At 37.1% G+C, this 23386-nt stretch overlaps 1 protein-coding gene and 1 long non-coding RNA gene across 2 annotated transcripts in view; both read right to left on the bottom strand.

Annotated features, from left to right (window-relative positions):
* The window catches only part of FGF14 (fibroblast growth factor 14), a 231816-nt gene that overhangs the window by 159765 nt on the left and 48665 nt on the right, over positions 1 to 23386 (bottom strand). The gene's annotated exons all lie outside the window — the stretch shown is intronic.
* On the bottom strand, positions 12923 to 14911 carry LOC128473218 (uncharacterized). Its single transcript, XR_008346256.1, has 2 exons — positions 14786 to 14911; positions 12923 to 13356 (listed from the first exon to the last, which is right to left on the bottom strand). It is a non-coding gene; the product is annotated as an uncharacterized LOC128473218 (long non-coding RNA).

Here is a 23386-nt window from a genome sequence, read left to right as displayed (position 1 = left end):
TCTACAATATCAGAAAATTCATATAGTATAAATGATGGAAATAAATGTAACCTTTATAATAAAAAAAGACTGTGGAAGATGGAAGCTCTTCATAAATCTGTGGCAAATAATTTTGCTTAAAAATATTAATGTGTAAGTAACATGTAGCTCATCAGAAATAAATACATGGTTTCTCGAGATGTCTTGCTGTGGATGATAAAGACAACCACACATCATAAAGACTATAATTATAAGAGTAGGACAATTCCATTTATAAAAAAAATCAACTGACCTTCAGCAGTGGTAAAAAAAAAAATCACACAATAATCACATAAAGATTTGTCTGGTACTGTTTTTTTTATACAACCAAGAGAATTATAAATCCACCTATATATTGTAGTTGAACACAGATTAGCTTTATTACTGTTACCTTAATAATATGAAAGTTTTAGAAGCATCAGTTTCTTTCCTGGTACAGGGGAACAACTATTTTGATTGATGTATTTGGTTAATAGGATGAAACATGAAGAATACAATAAATGATGCAGTGAATAGAAGGTTCTCAGGGCATGTGACTACCATCAATAACTGGGACAGTAGGACATTTTTTTTAATTTTTTTTTTAAAATATGCTGGATTCTTCCTAGGTATTACAATGAATCTTAACAGAGAAGATTTTAGGACACACAGAGATACATCAATTGCAGATTGGAATACATTGGTTATAAATACAATGCCTACTGTCTGTAAGTTCTCAACAATGAAAATCACAATTGCTGCAAATTTTCTCTTGGTATGTCTTTAAACTTTATAAATATCAAATGATTTTCAAAATATATCATACATTTAATCCTATAAAATACTCACAACTTGCAGTTGCCAGTTAACAGGTACGGATCAGCTTTAGTTTCAAAGTCTGCCCTGACAGCTTAGTTTAAGGTGGTTATTGTAAAAAAGGTTTACAACTACCCTGGCCCTGGATGTTACTGTAGAACGCAGAGATTGAGCCCTTCCCACATCACTTGCAGGACACAAGGATCTCCAAAAAGATGAAGGTTTTTTAAAAAAAAGTCCATCTAAGGCAACAGTAGTTCACGCTTAGTGGTCAGAAATGAAAAATCTCAACAGGCAAAAATATCAACAAAACAGTTGTTGGATAAAGGAAGTCAAGGTAGAAGAGGGGCAGCAGTAGTGTGATCACTATATGTGACTAATTTATGTTTAATAATCACTATGGACCTTTTATATCCACTGATTTTTCATTTAGAACACAAGTTATGCTGCAATAGCCTCTGAGCATTAAAAATATGTACTGATAAACTACAATTAAAAGTAGCCCAAAGTTGTCTACTATCCTGTCTCCTGTAGATATCTGGTAACTGTTCACTTAAAGTAATATTTGAAGACAGAGAGATGTAAAAACAAGCTTATGCTTGGTTTAAAGTCATTCAAATATTACATCATGCATCAATATATCTAAATATCCTGTTCGTGTATGTGGCTATTTATTATAATATTTGTTAACTTGCCCTTGAACTTAATACTTTTTAAATGTTTGTTGTTAAGGTAGTTTCATCCCACTTCAGCGTAATCATGGTCTCACCCTTGGAGGGCATCACTGCTAAGGTTGTGTAACCAGAAGCACACATTATAATGCTCCCAGCGCAGTGCAGACACTTCATAAGACCCCAGTAAAATGCTTTTGTTCAGCATCGCCATCAGGAGTTTTATGTTCAAGGGCTCATTTCTCCATCCCCCGTTCCTCGGCTTCTATATTCTTTGTAATGGCTATCCAATTTTGTGACATTAGTGTTGTGGGTCAACTAGGCTGTTGGTTGCCGCACTTCTTGATGGCCCCTCTCCTACTGTGTACATCTCAAGATCCAAAGTTTATAAGAAAACTACTGCCCCCAAACCCTACTTCAAGAAAGACATGAAAATTATGCAACAGAGCGATACCTACTCATCTTACAATATACTTATGTGCGTAGCGTTACGTACAGAGAATCAGAGCATACATTCCCTCAAACCTCAAACAGTGAGTCACTGCCATCATTTCATACCTTTTCTAGAACTAATAATAGAAAATGCAACTTTTTTTACATCTGGAATGTTTGGCTTTTTCTCTCTATATCTATAGACTTTACTGTACTGACCTTTGCTACTGCTATCATCTGTATGCCCACTAGCCCTTTCTGTATAGTTGGTGTTGTAACAATCCCCTTGAGACATCCAGTCTCCAGCTTCCGATTGTGACCTCTTGCTCTGGCGTTCATGTTTCTCTGAAGGATGGATCCCACTAAGGCATAGAATATTTTTTAATAACTTCCTTTCTCCTACCAACTCAGCTCTAACAGTTTTAGCATTATTATTCTGGGAACAAACCTGCTTTTTATGAACTGCAATATTTATTCATACGAACAGGAAAGCTGCTAAATGCATGTTGTGCTATCACGAGCAGAATGCATTACATTTTGACAGCTGTCTGATTTATGGCATGCAGCAAAGAGCATTGCTATTGAATATTAGGTGCAACTTTTTAGTATCACAGCTAATAGAAAAGTAATCGATTATTTTATTTTACATGAGAGGCTTTTTTTTTAAGAAAAATACAATTTTTAAAAAAAAGAATTTGTTTATTTAAGATGCATACCATACTAGTACATAATAATATAAAAATCTGAGAAAGTTGGGGAAAGAACGTGAAACAGCAACTTTAAAATCAGAAGAATTATAACCAAGCTCCCAATACCCAGACCTAGCACTCATACTATAACGCATTTACATTCATGAAAAGGACCTTTTCTACATATAAGGAAACAGGTACAATGTTATTATTAATATTAGACTTTGGTGCATACCTCTTTTTTCATTGTTTACTACTACCGTAGGCAAAATATAATTTTGGTAGGCTACCAGTTGATGCCCCTCTTCTGGTGAGTGGCTTTATGATGGGGCAAGGCTAACCCCAGACAGACTTTAGTGGGTGATGAGCAGGCTGAACGTAGGAAGGGAGTGGGCATGGCCAATCACAACCCCTCTTCCTGGAAAAAGTAGAAACTGACCCGGAGACCCAGGGAAGCAGGACACTACCTGCAGACTCCTGGTCAAACCCAGAGACTTCCTAGAAAAGCCTCATAGAGGTGCGCGACTAAATATCTTCTTAATCTCCTTTTCACATGTACCAACTGTATCTAGTTTTTATTCAAATGGAAATAAAAAAAGGCCACTCACGAAGATATGAAGACCTGGATTCAAAGGCGCTGTAGTCAAGACATATAATTTCATGGAAAATGGCATCAATATGAAAGGAGGACTATATAAAATTGTTATAACCTTTTTTAGTTAAAGTACCTTCCTACCATTGAACATGGAAAAAGGCTCCTCTAGTCTTTTGTCACAGTATAATTAAATTTCTGTTGCAAGTACCATTATGGAGTAGACAATAAAACCATCACATGACATATGAAGCATTTAATCATGGTGAAAGTCAAACAAGAATCCCAAATGTAATAAGCCAGCGCTATTGCAGATACCTTTCATTGCCTATGGAATTGGTTATACATTAAAATCTGACTCAGTATTCTGCTGTAAAGTAACTATTATTTTTGACAATTTCACATTTAAAACATGTTAGTTTTTACATTAATACCAGTGGGGACGCAGCTGAAGGTTAAGAGATATTTTGTACAATTTGTACTAAAAAGTAAACTGTTTTACTAACAAGGAATTGCATTTTCAGGTTTAATATAATTTAGTAAATGTATCTATTTATTACTTCCTGGTCTCTGGCTTTTGTGTCAGACAAATCCTCAAAAAATATCTCTCTCAGTTAATATATTATTGTTAGAATGTAAAACATGCGACAAAGGTAAAACATAAACATAAAACAAACATAAGGATCTGTGTTGATTATATGCATAATACAGAAAAGGCAAGAAAGAGCTAAATAGAATCCAGTAAACGTTATTTAAATCTATGTGTAAATATTGGGGATTAGATACATTTGAATGGACAACAGGGGCATCTCATAAAGTAGGTAGCCTCTCTAGTGGTCATAAAAACATAACTGGGAACTTTCCGAGATTGATCGAGAGTCTCTCGCCATGTCAGTTTCTTCTTTTGCCAGACAAGAGAGCAGCATTTGGCTACTCTTCACTCCCTGTTCCCCACCCACTAAAGGCTGTCTGGGGCCACCGCTGCCCTTCAAGAAGCCACTCCAGCTAATATACCTTGGGAAGTTACCAGGTAGGCATAGGAAGCACTCCTTGCTCGCACTCCAGGCAGGATGCACCCATAGAACAAACCATTTCTCTGCATCTAACACAATCCCGACACCAGGCCCAGTCTGGGAGAGAAAAGCAGCCCAGACACATTAAGGCTAGAGGCCTCTAAATGAAGTACATGCCATTGCTGGCTCAATACACCTATCAGTACGCTACTCTCTACAATCTTGCAGCAGTCAACCATGTGTATCCAGCTGGTGGCACACTGGAACAGCAGTAATGGTAAGTGCATTGCTTATTTGGCAAAATCCAGCCCAGAGGAGTCAGCCATGACATTGACAATCAGTGGCGAATGTGGATCTTTCGGCTCTGTGGAGTTCTCCTTTCTTGTAATTTGGTAAAGATGCCTCTGGCCCCGGATGGCATCCTACTAGTTACATAGCAGTGGTCAAACTGATGCTTCAGGCATAAAAGTAAAACTACTAATTTTACTTCTATTGAATATTTAGAAATGATTCACTCAAATCAAGTGCAAGGTCTTGTATTGCTCATATTGAGATGCCTATTGCCAAGAATATCTGTTTTACCATATGGACACAGTACGTTGCTGCTTTCCTTAATATAAGTGCTACCTGCTGCCATGAAGCACTACAGAAATCTAACAAAACAATGCATGGCAGCGTCTGTTATGCCAGTTTGTTCTTTTATTTTTTTTTAAAGCTGGTGGAGAGCCAGATATTCAAACCATATAAAGGAATATACTACAATCACAAAGCTTGCAAAACATAGGAAAAAATAAGCAAAATTGAAAGAGTGACCTTCGATACCATTTGCAATACAGTAATTAGTTTATCTGATACACATAAGCCCAATGAGTAGTGCTTGAACAGAAGTGCAATTTCACTGGGAACTATCCCGTTGTTTTATTTATATGCCCTATACATTCAGAGCAATTGTTTTGTTTGTTTTTTTGCTGTTGTTTTTGGAAGATCTTAATACATGCCGGGATGTGCTATAGACCTTTTTGCCATTAACATGAAATAACTGCATGGAAATAGTAGTGTTCGATTCAATTCATTAGAAGAAAAAAGGCTGAGTTATAAAATAAAAAAATAAAAAAATCTTTGTGTGTACATTTAATTTATATAATATATATATATATATATATATATATATACACACACACACACTTTTGCATATACACATATGAATACAATGTACAGAAATATTATTATTACTGGTTAATTCATTAATAGTTTAAACCCCAAACTTTTTTCATCTATTCAATTTGCTCATTTACTTTTGGAAAGCAGAAAATGATTATTATTATTTATCGTTTTATACAGCACCATCAGATTCCGCAGCGCTGTACAAAGGGTAGACAGGACACAACAATTAATACATAGCATAAGAAGATGACATACAGAAACGACAGCAATCACGCTCCTAGAAGGAGATGGCGTTTAATATAGTATTTGCAAAGTATTTCCTAAAAATTCTAGAGAATAATTAATAGTTAAAAAAAAGATTGAAATTGATTAATAGCGTGATACTTAGGTAATTAATCATTTTGTTAAGTCGATGTATGCTGCTTGTTTAAAACAGGGCATGAGTACTGTCCATGGTGCTGATGTCAGAGCCTCTCACATACATCCAATTAACTTAAGCCAGCTGACATTTGTATGCAAGTAGCCAACTAAATAATAAATGTTTTTATAGTTGCGGTTGTCAAATTTGCATCTATGAACAGAAACCGATTTAATTAAGGTATTGTCAAAAGTTGTTATTTGATGGCGAATAGTTCCGACCTGTAATATGTAGGAGATTTGGGAAAGTATGGATTCTATAAAAAGCCTTTTTGATCATTGAACTAATGACAGAACAAAGCTTTAATGCTACGGCTTTTTCTTTGATCTTTCTAAAGCAGCACCGAAAACTCATCACATTTCTAAAAGCTCGTTACAGGTACTGTGATCTGTCAAAGTAGAGAAGGAAAGCATTTCATTTCTGAACTTAATTGTCATTTTGTCAAAGGTTTCACATAAAATCTTTTATTTTTTTCCTGAAATGAAATGAGTTTTGAATTTGCATCAGAGTTAGAGAGTAGCCGTATTGCTGCCACAATAGAACAGAGAGATAGATTACCCATAACATATAATGCCCTAGCATCTACTTTAGAATCTGATATCATCTGAAAACATAAAGAATAACATTTCTGTTCAACAAGAAAGAAAGTGGTCAAAAATGGAAGGATAGAAGAATCCATACCCTCCAACATTTCCCTCTTTTCTGTTACTCATGCCTTTCATCTATACAACCAAGTTGGGACACCTGTGTCCTGTGGGGTCTCTGGATAGAGGCAGCATGGTCACAACCTAGAAGAGGCATGGCCAGACCCAGGAGAGGGTGCCTCGCGAGATGGCCATGGGGGAGCTGCAATGGAGGCTGCATTTTGACCACTGTTTCTAATTACTGATGTTTTTTTGGAGTCAACATCTACAAGTACAACACTATTTATAACAACCATCTATCAAATATGTAAAATAAAATGCTTATTAATTTCAGAGTAATGCCATAAAGTGATATCAGAAAAGGAAGCAGTTGAGGTGTTTCCACCAAGCCAGGAGTTTGCAGGTTTCATCTCTTCATATTTATTATGCATTATGAAGAGTAAAATCCAGTGCATCGTTCCTACTATAATCATTGAGCTGGTGCTACATAATGATCAGTTAAATCAAAGAGATTACTTTTTGCAGGACTCATTCTGCCTTTTTTTTTTTTTTTTTTTTTTTTTTTTTTTTAGAAACATGGTATTTGACAGCAGATAAGAGCCATTCACACCATCTAGTCCCATAGTGTGAAATAGCCACACATTTATTGATTAAAATGAATGAATTAATAAACAAGCTTGCTTGTCTTTAAAAAGGACAGTCAAATCCCTTCCTTTGAACATTGAAATGATAAAATGGCAAATGTGAACTTCATGCCAGTATGGATGCATTTATAATAGGATTAGTTATTACAGTGATTAGCAGCACATTTAAAACATGACTGTATTTAAAATAAAATCAAACATTCACTTTATGTTTTAATCTATGTCAAAAACAATCCCCATGGATGGTATACAGTAAGAGTGATTAATGGACGCACTTATGCTATAACGCAATATTCAGCAGAAATTCTATGGAGCATTATATAATTCATTGCCAGTTTCATGCTAGATGAAAATCCCAATGGGACAAGCAATTATTTTACCAGTACACCTGCGTAACCTTTACACTGAAGCAAAAAAAAAAAAGTGTGTACTAGACAAGCAGCATAATTCTCTATAAAAACAACTACACAATAAAAACCTAGCCCGTGTCTGAGTTTAGATAAATAGGCATTACATGAATGACCATGAATTGAACTGAGAAGAATTCATGACATATCGCAGGGCTGGGTAGTACTTAGGCAGTTTTTTCTAGTGCCAACAGAGTGGACTTTGGCTGGCTTGCCATCCCTTAGACTGACGACAAGGAACACGCATCTTCAGACAGACAATCCAAAACCGTCACCAAAACTGCCTATTAATTTGGCGTGTACAAAAATCGCTAATCAGAACAGAGATTTCTGTAATATATCATTATTAAAGGAGTAATAAAGTCTATATATGTCTTAACGGTAAGAAGTTGGAATAACTAAGACCTAAGTGCAACTGTTAACACTAAATTATATATATATATATATATATATATATATATATATTTACTTACCTAACAGAAACATGCAGAACTCCAATATTCTTTATTTTCTAGGTCCCAAAAACAAAAATAGATCTTATAGAATAATTATCACAGACAGTATATTGGTGTCCAAAACTCCAGGTCTGTTTGCAGCCCTTGGCTGGTAAATGCATTGATAAACATAAATACTATGTTCAACAAAACATATTTTAGGACAAATATACATAGAGTAAATTAGAGCACATTAGTCTAAATGTTCAAGGCCGACAAATAAAAAGCCAAGTAGGAAGTTGGCTTTTTTTCAGAATCCTGAAAGAAATGCTCTAGACTTGAGATTTTATAGCATTTGACTCCAGTGTTTATATGCAGATCATGGCTTATCATGCCGTTCCTGAACAAATACAATAAATTTTCATTCACTGAAGGGGCCGGCAAACCCGACTATCTATGCAGAAATTTAACTGGTTCAATACACCGTGGTCTCGAGCACATGCTGCTTCAAGGTAATAGCGTGTTTAAAACGTTGGCCTATTAAAAGACCCTTCCTTGGTATATGAATGCCTCCAATCTTGTAGCAGAACTGAAGGGGGCTTAATGCAAAACGGTAGCGCTAAAAAAGTGATTAACTCCGCTGCTTGAGATAATACCATTACGTTTAATTAATGCATGGCAGAATTACACTGAGCATTTAGTGGGCAGAGCTCTTAACACCATGTGAATTATTATTCCTTTACTCAAGGAAGTGATCGTGCTGCCTTGAACCTTTCAGAGCTGGTGGTCCCTGCAGTGCAAAGCAGTTTAGCCTGAGGTCTTTCTCAGCCCAGCAAAAAATGATCAGCTTGAAAGCAAAGCAATACGGTAATAAGAATGAAGCAGCAGTAGGCAGATAAAGTGCAAGATACAGGAAAATAAAGCCTCGCTAACATATTATGGTTTAAAGGGACACACTCAATCAGCAGAAAGTAAGGGTTTCTCTGGGAATAACAGGGCGTCTACTAATGGTCTAGTAGTAATGTTGCGTAGAGGCCTATAGCCTCATTCGTTTAATAAAACGTTTATTATAGCTCATTTATCTACTAATACCAAGTATTGTCCTAAGAAGACACGCTAGGGGTTATCCGTAAGGAGTGAAGACATTGATGCTAAAATGTGTAATCTCTAAAGCGTAGCATTGAAGTAATATAATTAATATGGTCATGTAAATGTGTAAGATATCAATTCATATAACAAATACTCATCCTCCGCATAAAAAAAACAACCCTTAAGATGATAGCTAAATATAAGAGAAGGGAGATAAAAATGAATAAACAAAAAAAGAAAAAGTTTATAAAGGTGTCAATCACTCCCTAATCCTCCATATATAGTCCTTAACCCCAGGTTCTGGGTAGGGGAGAGAGACGCTAGGCTACTAACTACGTGCCCTATCAGTTTCAGGGTTCTGAAACAAAATACCTAAGCTCATTGGCGGGCAGGTGAACGGAAGCTAAAAGTGTGCCCGATGGGCATTTCCCAGTATAGTATAGTGTCCTTTTCATCTCTCTTTCTCTAGTCTAGTCATCTTTTTTTTAAGAGAATTGAAGAGCACTCATTCTAATTCTACTATGTACTGCTTTAAGTATGAGGTCATCAAGCAACAGTTAATGGAACTTTTTTTTTTTTTTTTTTTTTTTTTTAACATCGGGTACCACTACTTCTACACAAAGTCATTATATCTCATTATACGAAATATAATGACCAGAGGAAGTATATCCACCTCTTTAGGAGGTCTCATTGAATATACATATTTTCTAAAGATATGAACATACAACTATGGGAAGCAAACTGTGTATGAATGGCAAAAGGCTCATATTGACAAATTTCTATGGTTCTATAATAGGGACCTTGAAAGGAACAGCTGTCAGCGGCAGTGATGAATGAATGTGAAACTCCCTGCTAATACAATATTTTATAGCTATGGATATTTTCCATTTCTAGAAGCATAGCTGAGATTCCAAGTGAGCAGCAGGTCAGTGCTGATGTGATAGAAGCTTGCTGCACTGCACCAAACACACTGAACACGCAGTACTAGTACCAGCAAGTATCCCTGGTGGAAGACAGCCCAACATAAAAGAAAATGAAACAAAAAAAATCAGAAAAATACCTTCTGAAGACTTGACGTAAAGGAAAACAAAAATGACAAATTCTTTCATGTGGAAAAATTTCTTGCAAAATAAGCAATACTAGAAATATCAGCCATTTATAAAATATATGCAAAAATTACGAAATAGATCCATAAGTCCAATCATCAGCTCGCAAGAACAGACAAAGCACGCAATATAACCTTTGCTTGAAAGATGAGCACTATGTTGCATTGCTAGTGGCTGTTTCGGTGATAAAAAGAAAGATTTGTTATATTGGATTGTGTCAGACGTTGGAAAACTAAGTTGGGAAAGCCGCTGAATATAAGAAAGATATATAGGCATCCTTCCTGCCACTCTAAAGTAAATATAAAGTCTAAAGATAGTGCTTCTATAACATATATTGAGCTACAGAGTCTGCCTGGGCTATGCAAGATACCACTGGTATCACTGGTTGGCAGCCACCTCAAATGAATGACCAAACCTTGTCGGAAACCATGCCAAATGTAAAATATTGTGATGAGTGTGTTTTATTATTGAGAGCTGAATGACAAATTAAAGTGCATGTCATAGTTTTATGTGCATGCACCCCAGTATTATATTTGAAGCACTTCAAATTCTGCATCTAAGCCTTTGACCCTCTAATTTTAGATTATAACCTTTTATTCTAACATTTTTCCTCCCTTAAAATATACTTCATTTATGGATTTAAATGTCTCTACATCTCTTTTCTCTCTTCCAAGCTATACATAAGATCCCTTACCTTTTTTCCAAATTTATAGTAACCTTTTTCTGAAGACTCTCCAGAAGTGGAATTATTATTTCCCATTTCTAATGCCATTAGTTATAATAAAAAAATAATAATAAAAAAAGTATCCTGCTTGCTTCTTCCACTCCCCTGTTGCATTGCCTGCCTACTTTCCTTGGCGCTTTGTTGCATTGCCTGTCTGCCTGCCTGCCTTTCTTTAGGTCCGTAGAAATAAGTACACGGTGGTCTGATAAAATGTTATTACCCAGTGCCTATAAACTAATAGGTTTAGAATAACACAATTAAAACAAAAAAAATACATTTGCCCTATGTTTTAGGAATGAGTAATTGTTCATGTTTTTGGTTTTTATAACTGAAGTCATAATCCTACATCCCTTGCAACAGCAATCACTATAACAAGCCTCACCAATTCTAACTTGCCAGTTTTCCTTTTGTTTCAGACATGATATATAGTACTGGTAAGAAATAGATTTTATGTGAACATGGGTGATATACCGCATATAAAAGTGGATATATATATATAGCACTTTGCATATGAACAGCTCTTTATGGATAACCCCATTGTATCTTACAATAACCTCAATTAAAAAAATAGGGCAGATTCCTATTAATACAATTCAAGAGTAATCGCTTCATATGTGTAGGACAACGTGAGCAGCGGCTTTATATGTTACTCATGCCATGTGGAATGAAATATTGAACAATGCTACCTAAGTTAATAATACAGTGTGCTAATATTCCATCTCCTCGGTTTTCGGTGTGCAGATGGTCATACAAAAGGAAGCAAAGCCACTTGACTCCGTATCATGCCAACTGCCCTAGTACTAGTGGAAGTGTTCCTAGAAGGGAAATTTAAATCACAGCATGTTACTGGCCTCTGTAATAAAACATCATGCTTTGTCCTGACCTGGTGCAAGTAACACCAGATGATAAAGCAGACTGCCTCCCCTCAGGTGCACAGGTGTCATAGGACATTACTATAAAACGGTGTGATTGAAGTATATCAGGGTGTTAACCCTAGAAACGAAATTAATATGACTACTTATGATTGTACACAAAGTAATATAACTACAACGAACAGCAATATGAACATAAATGTATAGATGATGCTATAGATATGTAAGAATATAGGAAAGAGAGATTTATGTCTCATTCCACGTAGCTCTTTATTCTGTATTTGACGGTGAGGCCCTTATGATATGAGGGAAAGATTCAGGTTTCAGATGATCTCAAATGAACTTTGATTACTCTATGAAATCCGGACTTAAAGATAAATCACACAATCATGTTGAGACTGCAGTAAAATCCCTTTAGATACACAGTCACATCCTCATGTTTAACAGTTATGATTCCTACCAAATAACATCAAATATTACTGTTTCACTGCATTCTACAGAGATACACAGTTATGTGGTTTAACCTTTCCTAGTTAAACCACTAGGTTAGTAAGTAGAGGCCCACCAGATAAACTAAACTTCAAGACTTACAGAGTGGTTGACTCTATACAGTAGAAATCTGATCTAGTAAACCATCTGAGGCATACACCAAGACGGATTGATGCTTTCTGCCATCAGCTTCCGGACATCTTTAGGGTATATGTCTGTAAAGTAAAGGACCTGTTTTAGTTCAGGTGGTTCAAGAACATGGATCTTTTCTGTATGTATTTATTACCAGAGTACCAGAAGAAGTCTTGAGTCTATTTCTTGTCAATTTAGAAAGGACATGGGGTCTCGTGGCCATGGCAGAAACCAGTTCGCTTTTAGAGAAAACTTGGCAATAGTTGTGGCTAAAAGACATCAGTGCTTTTCCATACAGTCCAGCTAGATGTTCACTTGCACATGAGCAAGCATGGAGCATTACATTACATTTATTTTATAGCGCTATCCAATTGCCTTGTGCTGTTTATTACATAAATGTATGTAGTAATCAAGGACCCCCAAATCAGATTATCTGAAGAAAAACAGTCCTGGGAGTTCTCTTTCAGTAAGCAGCCTTTTAGTATGTGCCATTTATGGACTATCATAGTGGGATTAAGACGAAAAGAAATCTCAATCAAATCACAAAGATTGTTTTTTGCATTCTTGGCTTATATAGTATTCTCTTAGCTTTTGCTGTCTTTTCAAATATTTATCAGATCTGCCAGGGTTGTCTCAGTAGGAATCATGCTTTATGTTCCATCAGCTCCTATGATATATAACTATTTAATATGTAGTAGGTTGTCTCTCTGAACATGGTTACCTGTAAAATAGACCACAATGAAGAATACACCATATGATTAAAACTATGTGGAGCTTATTGGTTATCCCATTCCAAAATCATGGGCATTGATACGGAGCTGACCCCATTTGCAGTTAAAAGAGCCTCCAGTGTTCTTGGAAGGCTTTCTGCAAGATTTTGGAGAGAGTATGCGGGAATTTGTGAGGTCAGGCATGTATATTAGACTGGCTCACAGTCGGCATTCCAGTTTAACCCAAAGATGTTCTACAGGGTTAAGGTTAGTGCTCTCTCTGTTCATACACATCAAACTTGTCAAACCATATCTTTATGGACATTGCTTTGTGAACTGCGTTACACTCATGCTGGAACAGGAAAGGGCCTTCTCCAAACTGGTGCCACAAAGTTGGAAACATGCAGTTGTCTAAAATGTCTTTGTATTCTGTAGCATTAACATTACGCCTCACTGGAACTAAGAAGCCTAGCCCAAACCCTGACTAACAGCCCCAGACCATTATTCCTCCTCCACCAAACTTTACAATAGGCACTATGCATCCGTTTATCAGATGGATAGTGAAGTGTGATTCATCACTCCAGAGAACATGTTTCCACAGTGTCCAGTGACGGTGCGCTTTACATTAGACCAGCTGACCCTTGGGAGCTGCTTGGCCATGGAAACCCAAACAGCGATTGTGCTGATGTTGCATCCAGAGGCAGTTTGCAGCCCTGTAGTGAGTGATGCTACAGAGGCAATGGCTACACTATTTGTGAGTGTGTATGGTCTACCATTCTGTGGATGAGCTGTTGTTACTCCTATATGCTTTCACGTTACAGTAATAGCACTAACTGTGGACCAGGACATATCTAGCAGGGCAGATATTTCACAAAATAATTTGTGGCAAAAGGTGGCATCGTATGACAGTGTCATGTTTAAAGTCAATGAGCTTTCTACTGCCAATGTTTGTCAATGGAGATGGCTCGTTGTGTGGTTGAGTATATACACCTGTTAGCAATAGCTGCAGTTGAAACATCTAAACTTAATAATTAGGAGTGGTGTTCATACTCATTTGGTCATATAGTGTACTAAGCAGAGCTTACTGATGAATGTTTTTTTTCTTCAAAATGTCAGCGTATACATCAAAAGAGGGCAGTTCAGAAAATAAAAAAAAGATATACTAGGTCATTTCCCCATGCATTATATGAAACAAGGCCTGAATTTATAACTTGCGTCTACCTGGTTAAGGTCGACTTTCACTGAAGGGTCTTGAAACAAGCTTGGTTATACACTCAAAAAAACTATTGTAGGTGTTTTTTGTTATCATAGAGGTGAATTTCTGCATTCAAGACAGATGTCTAGAAGAACAGGTTGAATATAATCAACACACCCAAACTTACTACCCACTAGAAGGGACCGGGCGGCCTGGAGGAAAAGGAGGCAATTGTCCTCTTGGACCAGTTCATTTTCTTCAAATGGGGCCAGTCTAAATTGGGGGAAGTGCTCAGCGGCATCACATAATACAACATTAGAAGTGTATCATCTGGCAGTGTGTGAGCAAAAGCTAAGATTTAGTTTTTATAGTAGCAACATCCACATGTGGTGGTTTTGTCCTATTTGTCAGTATAACTATAAACATTTTAGGTACATGCTGTATAACAAAAATAAATAGCAGATGTAGCGTTATATATAAAACAAACCTACATTTTTATTTTCTGGTTGGTTGTTGAGTGGTTGTCTAGACATCCATATGCACCCACAATGTTCTATCGTGAGTCATAAAATATAACATCCTTTCTTGTGGCACAGAATATTTTGGGGCTACACATGCAGCCTACCTAGCAACCGTATTGGTAATTTACACCAATCAGCCATAACATTATGACCACCTGACTAATATTGTGTGGGTGCCCCCTTTGCCATCAAAACAGCCCTGAACCGCCAAGGCATGGACTTCACTAGACCTCTAAAGATGTGCTGTGGTATCTGACACCAAGACATTAGCCTTTAAGTCCTATAAGTTGCGAGGTGGGGCCTCCATGGATTGGACTTTTTTGTCCAGCACATCCCACAGATCCTCGATCAGGGAATTTGGAGGCCAAGTCAACACCATGAACTTTTTGTTGTGTTCCTCAAACCATTCCTGAACCATTTTTTATTTGTGGCAGGGCACATTTTCCTGCTGAAAGAGGCCAATGCTATCAGGGAATACTGTGTCCATGAAAGGGTGTACATGTTCTGCAACAATGCTGAGGTAGGTGGTACATGTCAAAGTGCCATCCACATGAATGGCACAACCTAAGGTTTCCCAGAAGAACATTGCCCAAAGCCTCAAACTGCCTCTGCCATTCTCTATGTAAGCGATGCACACGCACCCGGCACATGATCTAAAAGAAAAAGTGATTCATCAGACCAGGTCGCCTTCTTCCATTGCTCCGTCGTCCAGTTCTTATGCTCACGTGTCCGTTGTAGGCGCTTTCAGCAGTGGACAGGGGTTAGCATCAGGCCCCTGACTGGTCTGCAGCTACACAACCCCATACACAACAAAACTGCGATGCACTGTGTATTCTGACAGCTTTCTATCAGAACCTGCATTAACTTTTTCAGCAATTTGAGCTACAGTAGCTCCTCAGTTGGATTTGACTACATGGGCCAGCCTTAGTCCCCAAGTGCATCAATGAGCCTTGGCCTCAATGACTCTGTCGCCAGATCACCGTTTTCCCTTCCTTGGACCACTTGATAGGTACTGACCACTGCCCACAAGAGCTGCAATTTTGGAGATGCTCTGACCCAGTCGTCTAGCCATCACAAGTTGGCCCCTGTCAAGTTGCTCAGATACTTACTCACATTTTTCCTGCTTCTAACACATCAACTTTGAGGACAAAATTTTAATTTGCTTCCTAATATAGCTCACCCACTGACAGGTGCCATGATAACAAGATTATCAGTGTTATTCACCTGTCAATGGTCATAATGTTATGGCTGATCGGTGTATATTTGTGGCATAAAAAAACATAATTTTTACCACAGACTTTTGATCTATACATATGATAATATCAAATTGGTTAACACAGTGGCAGACCCCCAATGTCATTTTTTTTTACAATATGTGCACTTTGATGGAATTGGGGTATTTGTGGTGTATGTTATTGCCCTGTTATAAAAATAAGACATCTATTATTTTTTTAATTATTTACACTAAATGATACCTATACTAAAAAAGCTAATGAAAGCCTGACCTATTTCTGTCTTATTTTAGATTCTCACCAACAGTTAATATTTTACTTATGATAGATATTCACAATAACATATAGTATGTTTCTACAATACTTAAAGAGAGTTTGACATATCAGACACTGACACATTTGTAAATAATTTACAAGCCTTTTCATGATTCCTTAGCACTTCAGTCACATATAATATGCCTCTGAGAAATGTATATGAATAAATAAGAGGGAAAAAAGACATTAACTCTTTCAGAGTAAGAAGAGTATAGCACACAATCTAGAGCTTTCAATGAAACCAAATTTTGGCAATTGTGATTTAATTTCAAATTATGGAATGAAACTAAAAATGTTTCCATGAATCATTCTAGTGATTCAGACTTCAATGCAGGTGACTCTTCTCCTTAGCACTCACTGTCAAGATGTCACTAGCATCGTTATGCAAGGATTCAACATGCCCTATGAATAATAGTTATCAGTTATATTGATAACTGGTTCATAGTTTTCTATTTTTTTCCAGTGTGCTTTGATCCTTTTGGCTCACCTAAAGGTTAGTACACACATGTTCATCCGTTTTCACCAACATTAAAACGACCCCAAACACACCTCCAAGGCGACTACTGCCTTGCTTAGAAAACGGAGGATAAAGGTGATGGACTGGCCAAGCATGTCTTCAGACCTAAACTCTATTGAGCATCTGTGGGGCATCCTCAAACGGAAGGTGGGGGAGTGCAAGGTCTCTAACATCCACCAGCTCCGTGATGTTGTCATGGAGAAGTGGAAGAGGACCCCAGTGGCAACCTGTGAAGCTCTGTGAGCTCCATGCCCTAGAGGGTTAAGGCAGTGCTGAAAAATAATGGTTGCCACACAAAATATTGACACTTTGGGCTCAATTTGGACATTTCCACTTAGGGGTGTACTCACTTTTGTTTCCAAGGTTTAGACATTAAAGGCTGTGTGTTGAGTTTTATTTGAGGGGACAGCAAAATTACACCGTAAATACAGGCTGTACACTCACAACTCTACATTGTAGCAGAGTGTAATTTCTTCAGTGAAATTAGTAGGCTCCCTGCTCCCTAGCATGCAATCACTCCCTCCACTCCCGCACCAAAAAAAAAGGTATAGATCAAATAAACAACACATAAAACAGCACTTGCATGTATAGATCAACTGAATAAGACATATAAACCTTATATTTGCAGGTATACATAATGTATGTAAATATAGCATAGCAGGTATAGAGCAACACACAAACCCAGTATAGAGCAATTGAAATTCACATGTGAACTCAGCACTGAAGGCATAGAATCAGACATACAAATCTTGTGTTTGCAGGGATAAAATAATAATGTAAACTCAGCACTGAGGGTTTAGATCAAATAAACACATGGAAACAGCATTGCAGGTATTGATCAACTGAATAAGCTTTGCAGGTATAGATCAATTGGAATTCACATATTAAATTAGTATTAAAGGTATAGAACCTGACCAGCACCCAGATTACTCACATAGGACTTGCCATCTTTGTTCTAAAACAGCCCATCATGAGTCAACTTTGTCCCCAAACTGCCTGTCCTATGCCATCTTTGTCCAATAAACACCCTGCCTATGCCATCTTGGTTCCCAAGGCTCAAACACCCTGCTTGTGCCATCTTTACCTTTCCACAAATCAACTATACCGCTATGATACACACTTTTACAGTCACTCACTAATTCACACTTTCATTCACATAATTCATACACACAATTTATTCTCTCACTTATTCACACAAATAATTTACACATATTCATCAATGAATTCTTACAAATTCATTAATTCTCTCCGTCATTCAGACATTTCATCCACACATTAGTTCACACTCTCACACAGACAATTCATCCACACATTCATTAATTCATAATCTCACTCATTCTCACTCTATTTATGCCAATATTCTTAATACCCTCTCCCCCTCCCTTCTTACTATCTACCCCATCTCCCTCCCTTCTCACTATCTACCCCCTCCCCTTCCCTTCTCACTATCTACCCTCTTCTCACTATCTACCCCCTCCCCTTCTCATTATCTACCCCCTTTGTAGTTTACTTACCTTCCAGAAGTCCTGCGGTTTGATGATGAGAAGGAAGATAGTTTCAGGAGACGAAGATAATGCTGGCTTTGCCACCTTTGGCCAAATCTCAGCCTTTAAAAGCGTGTAAGCAAAAGTCTGGAGGTTTCAAATGACACCTTACTTGAGGAAGAGCTCCAAAGGGAAACCCCAGGAATGATTTCTTTTTCCGCAGTTATACACTTTTGTCTCGGGCTCAGTGAGAACGATTTCAGATACAGGCTTTACCCTCATTCAAGGAGTGTTTTAAGTGCAACAGCCTGTTGAACATCTATGCACAAGGAGTTTCATTATTCAATTTTAAATAAACGTAATAAACTTACCCATGTGGTAGGCCTACACCACATCAATGTTTGACTTAGTATATAGAGATAGGAGTTATGCTGCACAATTGTCAATGTCTGGCTCAATGTATAGTGATAGGTGTTATGCTGTACCACCGTCCATATCTGCCTCGGTATATAATGTTAACAGTAATGCTGTACCACCTTCAGTGTCTGCGCCAGTATATAACGATAGAAGCTATGCAGTTTTCAGGTGTGTGTGTGGGGTGCCACATACAGGATCCGCCCCAGGTGCCAAATACTCTAGGTACGCCTCTGCTTCACTAAGATGGTCATAGATAACCACAAGTGGTAGAGACTTATACAGTAAGAGAACGTAAACATGCATTGGCATAAAGCTATCCTGAATCTAAGACCAATGACCAAAAAGGTTTAAGGTTTTAACAGCAGAAAAATGGGTGAAAAGGTCCTTAACTGTTGATAAATTCTATATTTCCATGCACATTTCCTGACTCGTGATATACTAATTGTAAAGTAGAAACGGTAGGAGTTTGCCAAAAACGTTATTTAAAAAAAAAAGTCTTAAATGATCAAAGACAGATTATATGCACTTAACTATCTAGGATTAAACAAAGCTTGTGTGGCTTATAAAAAAATATTGCCTCAGTGGAAAGAAGAGTATTCCCTGTGAGTGGAACTGAGGCATACAGTATTTTATAAATTTAAAGAAGCAGACACTTAACACATAACTAGCTAGCATACATTTTAAATTTATAAATGATCATACAATAAGGAAATAATACAAAAACATATTTATATTAAAAAAAAGATAATGTAGATAATCATTCAACAATTAAAAGCATTACTTAAGCAGTTAATTGATCTTTAAAGTGAAGATCAATAAGAGTTGGCAGCTTCAAGCAGCCAATCAGTGGCGAAAAAAATTCAGATCGTGGATGAAGAAAGAAGATTTCGTCTCATGGCTGCAAATTTTGTTAGGTAAGTGCTGTAATATTTATTGCTTTCGTTTTAGAAAATGCATAATATGTAGTTTAATATAATTTGTCCTGTAATAAGTGTTTTAGCAACATACTGTCCCTTTAAGCTGCCCCTACACATGCTTAGGCTGTGTTATAGAACGCCCCTTTTATAATACTGAAACATGGACAGAACGTCTGTCTTTTTCCATTGCTTGGAGGATCCTCTCTGCATTGTATCACTATACTAAAAAAAATACTTCCCAATGTAATATACATTGGCAGTAAGTTCACAACATTAAAAGCAAAATGCTGAGTCCTGCTTTTATGTGATACATTGTGTTACTGTACACTGCAGAGAATATACCTGTGTGTTCTGCATTTAGCCAGCATGCGGAGTATTTGTACTGCAGTGACTGCAACTACATTTTCTATATTACAGAAAACCACATGGAGTTTTACAGTAGACTATATACCTATGTTTACTACACGTGCAAAAATAGTAAATTACTTTGACATTAAAGGAGCAGCACTTGACTTGATTCCTATGTATGTAGCTCATAATGTTGCTCAGCAAAAACATTTTTCTACTGGCCAAATGTTAAGTCACTGCAGATGCATTCCCTCTAAATGTAAAAATTGCAGTGTAAGTCAGCATTCTACTGGTAGATATTATTCTCTCTTAAAAATAATAAATTCATAGACCCAATATTTATACTCAATAAGGTTGCACGGTCCCACTCATGGGAAGGACTGGTATTCCTTGGCACACCAGGAAACGTCACAATGTGGAAATCAACCATAGGAAGAACTAAAGTGACTCTTGTTGCTAAAGATGAGACTGAAGTTTGTTAATTGAAAGAGGGCCCTGCACGCCAGCTTACAATCTAAAAGTACCCCACAATGTTCTTAACTAAGGTGCAGGTAATACGGTTGTATCCACAGGCTTACAAAAGCTGCCCCTGTGTCTTGTACTGACTGGGAGTGAATGAGTAAAGAGTGTCACAAATCCCAAGTATCCTTATTTACAAAAGAAAGTCCATCCTTTGGACCCAAATCCCTCTGTCCCTCTTTCCTCTGCTAATGTTGCTATTTCCTGGGAGATGTGATTGTTGTCTGCACAGTAACACAATGTTTTACATCTCATAAAGAGTCTTGATAAAGCCTTGACAACATCCTATAAAACACATTTCCCCCCACTTTAACCATATAAATGGTGGGAGGTATGGAGGGTGGCTGATAACATATAGAACGAAGACATTGATCAAGAAACTTTAGAGTGCAACAACAACTTTATTTTGCAAGTGTATACAGGTATATGGGATTACCGCCAAACTCCAACACAGAGTATTGGGGTCCATAGGGAAAATGCAGCAAAGCATTATAACTAAGAGAAATACAATTATCATGTTACTCAAATACATTGGGCGAGTACTGATTATAAACGGTAGTGGATATACTTGTGATTTTTGTATTTATAGTGTGTGCAGTGTGTGATTATGTTGTGTTTGAACACATGCCTTATATATTTACAGGGCATGCTAAGTAATGATGTCATACTGCAGAGAATATTCATGTGTTCAGTGTTGTACTGCAGAGAATATTTCACAGAGCGTTCTGTAGAACTTGATGCTTTACTGCTGGATGTTCTGCTTTCTAGAAAATGCTACATTACAATGTTACCATACATACAATCTAAACGTGTTTGTAATGATCCAAACATATATATATATATATACGGCAAATGTACAGAAACATATGAAGTGCTATTGCAGGAAAAAAAAATACTGCTACAGGTAGAGCTACTGATGTTGAACCGTAGGCAATATTCCAATAATTCTGGATTTAAAGATTGGACGGTACTGTATAGCTTGTGCTGGGTATGATACACTGCAGAAGCTATTCTTCTGTCCTTTATTAAAACGTGTATAGGGCTATATATGATATACTGCAGAGACTGTGCTGGATGTGCCACGCTGTACTGCAGAGACTGCTCTATTTCTAAGTTCCTTGTTTCTAGACTGTGCCGGATGTCAAATATACACATATAACAGCCCTTTGTTTTATTAGTTAATAAAGCACAGATGATCTGGTTTTCTAGCTTAAGTACACATTACACAGTTATCTAGAGCATTTCATGTGCCGTCATATTGTATCCCTTGGTTCTTTATTAATTGATCGTCATACAGCATGATTTTGTACTGTACATACTTTACCATATAATTCCTTTTTTTATTGTCGTAGTTGAGTGAAACACAGAAAACAAAATGAAAAACAGAAAAAAAATCATCTGTTCTCTCTACAGAGTATCATTTGTAAATGGTGTATGACATGCATAAGTTGCTTTGATTTCTAATTTACATTGCATAATGAAAGAGGCATGGCTATATTCCAGATAGAGTCTACAATGAAAGACTTTTCATTGGGCCAACATAGGAAAATATGTCATATAAGCTTTCCGGACCTCAGAGGTCTCTTCTTTAGATGTGGTTCCACATCCTTTCCTACATTGGTCCAATTAAAAGTATTACCTTTGACTATCCACTTCTGTTAGACCAATAAAAGTCACTATTGTCCTCACACTGGAGTACATGGCGGGGCCGATTCAGAGCATAAAAGAAAGTCTTCTCTCTCTCTAATCTGAAAGCCCATTGGAAGTAAAAATACATGGTTGTTTGCAGCTGTTGCTCCGTTTAATCTCAAAACACCACAAAAGGTGTGGAGGGGGTCAGAAAACACCTGCAACAATTAACTTTACTATATTCCAGATCCAAAAGCCTACTTCTTCCATCATTCCCCTTGAAATAGTCCAAATAAATGAATAAATAATAAGCTGTATAAGTGAAGGGATGGGAGGGTACAGGCTTTCAATTAAGATACATTCACATCTCTCTTGGAGGACCGCAAAAGTGGGTGCCTTGTCTACCTTACAAGGTGTCCATGTATGACACACAACACCCATCAGTATTTATAGAGTTTGCTGTTAATACTATATGATCAACTATACTATAGCGTTATCTATATTCACAGAGTATGCTATGGAATGAAATCGTAATTTTATAGGAGGACTACAACAAATGAGATACAACCATAATTGAATCCAGCACTGAAACAAACACTTTCCAACTGCATTATCGTTATTACTAAATGTTCTATACTTTTGTTTTCCAATTTCTATTTTATAGCTGGGACACGTCATCTGCTCCCACCAGAAGCCAGGGCATTTTATGCAAATTATTACATTTCCCCCTGTCAACCACTAGTGCAAAGCTATTATCACAAATGTAGGCAGCAATGTAACGCGGCAGCAAAATGAGCATATATCATTTTTACAAAATCGCTCCACAGAAAGAAAAATATATAAACTATGATTAGTATGTTGTGCGATAATCTCGAATGGGGTGACTCGGCATGTGCAAGTTCTCCTTTAAGTGACGGTTCTCGCTGTGCTCTCTATATGCCAGCATGCTATGTCATGTAATATAGTGAAAATAACACGTTAGAAGCCATGGAGTATCGTTGTGTGTTCTATATTTACAGTAACAGTGTCTAGTCATGATGCATTATGGCAGAGAATTTTCCTGAGTTTTCTGTATTTACACAATATGCAGTATGTCATGGTGCATGTTTTTCTCTTTGCCATTTGGAAACAAATCTGTTTGAATATTTCAGCTTACATGTTTCTAGCATTAACATTAAGAAAAAATAAGAGATTGTGGCATTTTAGTAACAAAATGACATGCCGCATGAATTTCTCCTGCTGCTATTAT

Source organism: Spea bombifrons, chromosome 2 (assembly GCF_027358695.1).
Source record: "Spea bombifrons isolate aSpeBom1 chromosome 2, aSpeBom1.2.pri, whole genome shotgun sequence".
NCBI lineage: Eukaryota > Metazoa > Chordata > Amphibia > Anura > Pelobatidae > Spea > Spea bombifrons.
The sequence above is the reverse complement of the archived record's forward strand: the minus strand, read 5'-3'. Positions and strand labels throughout refer to the sequence as shown.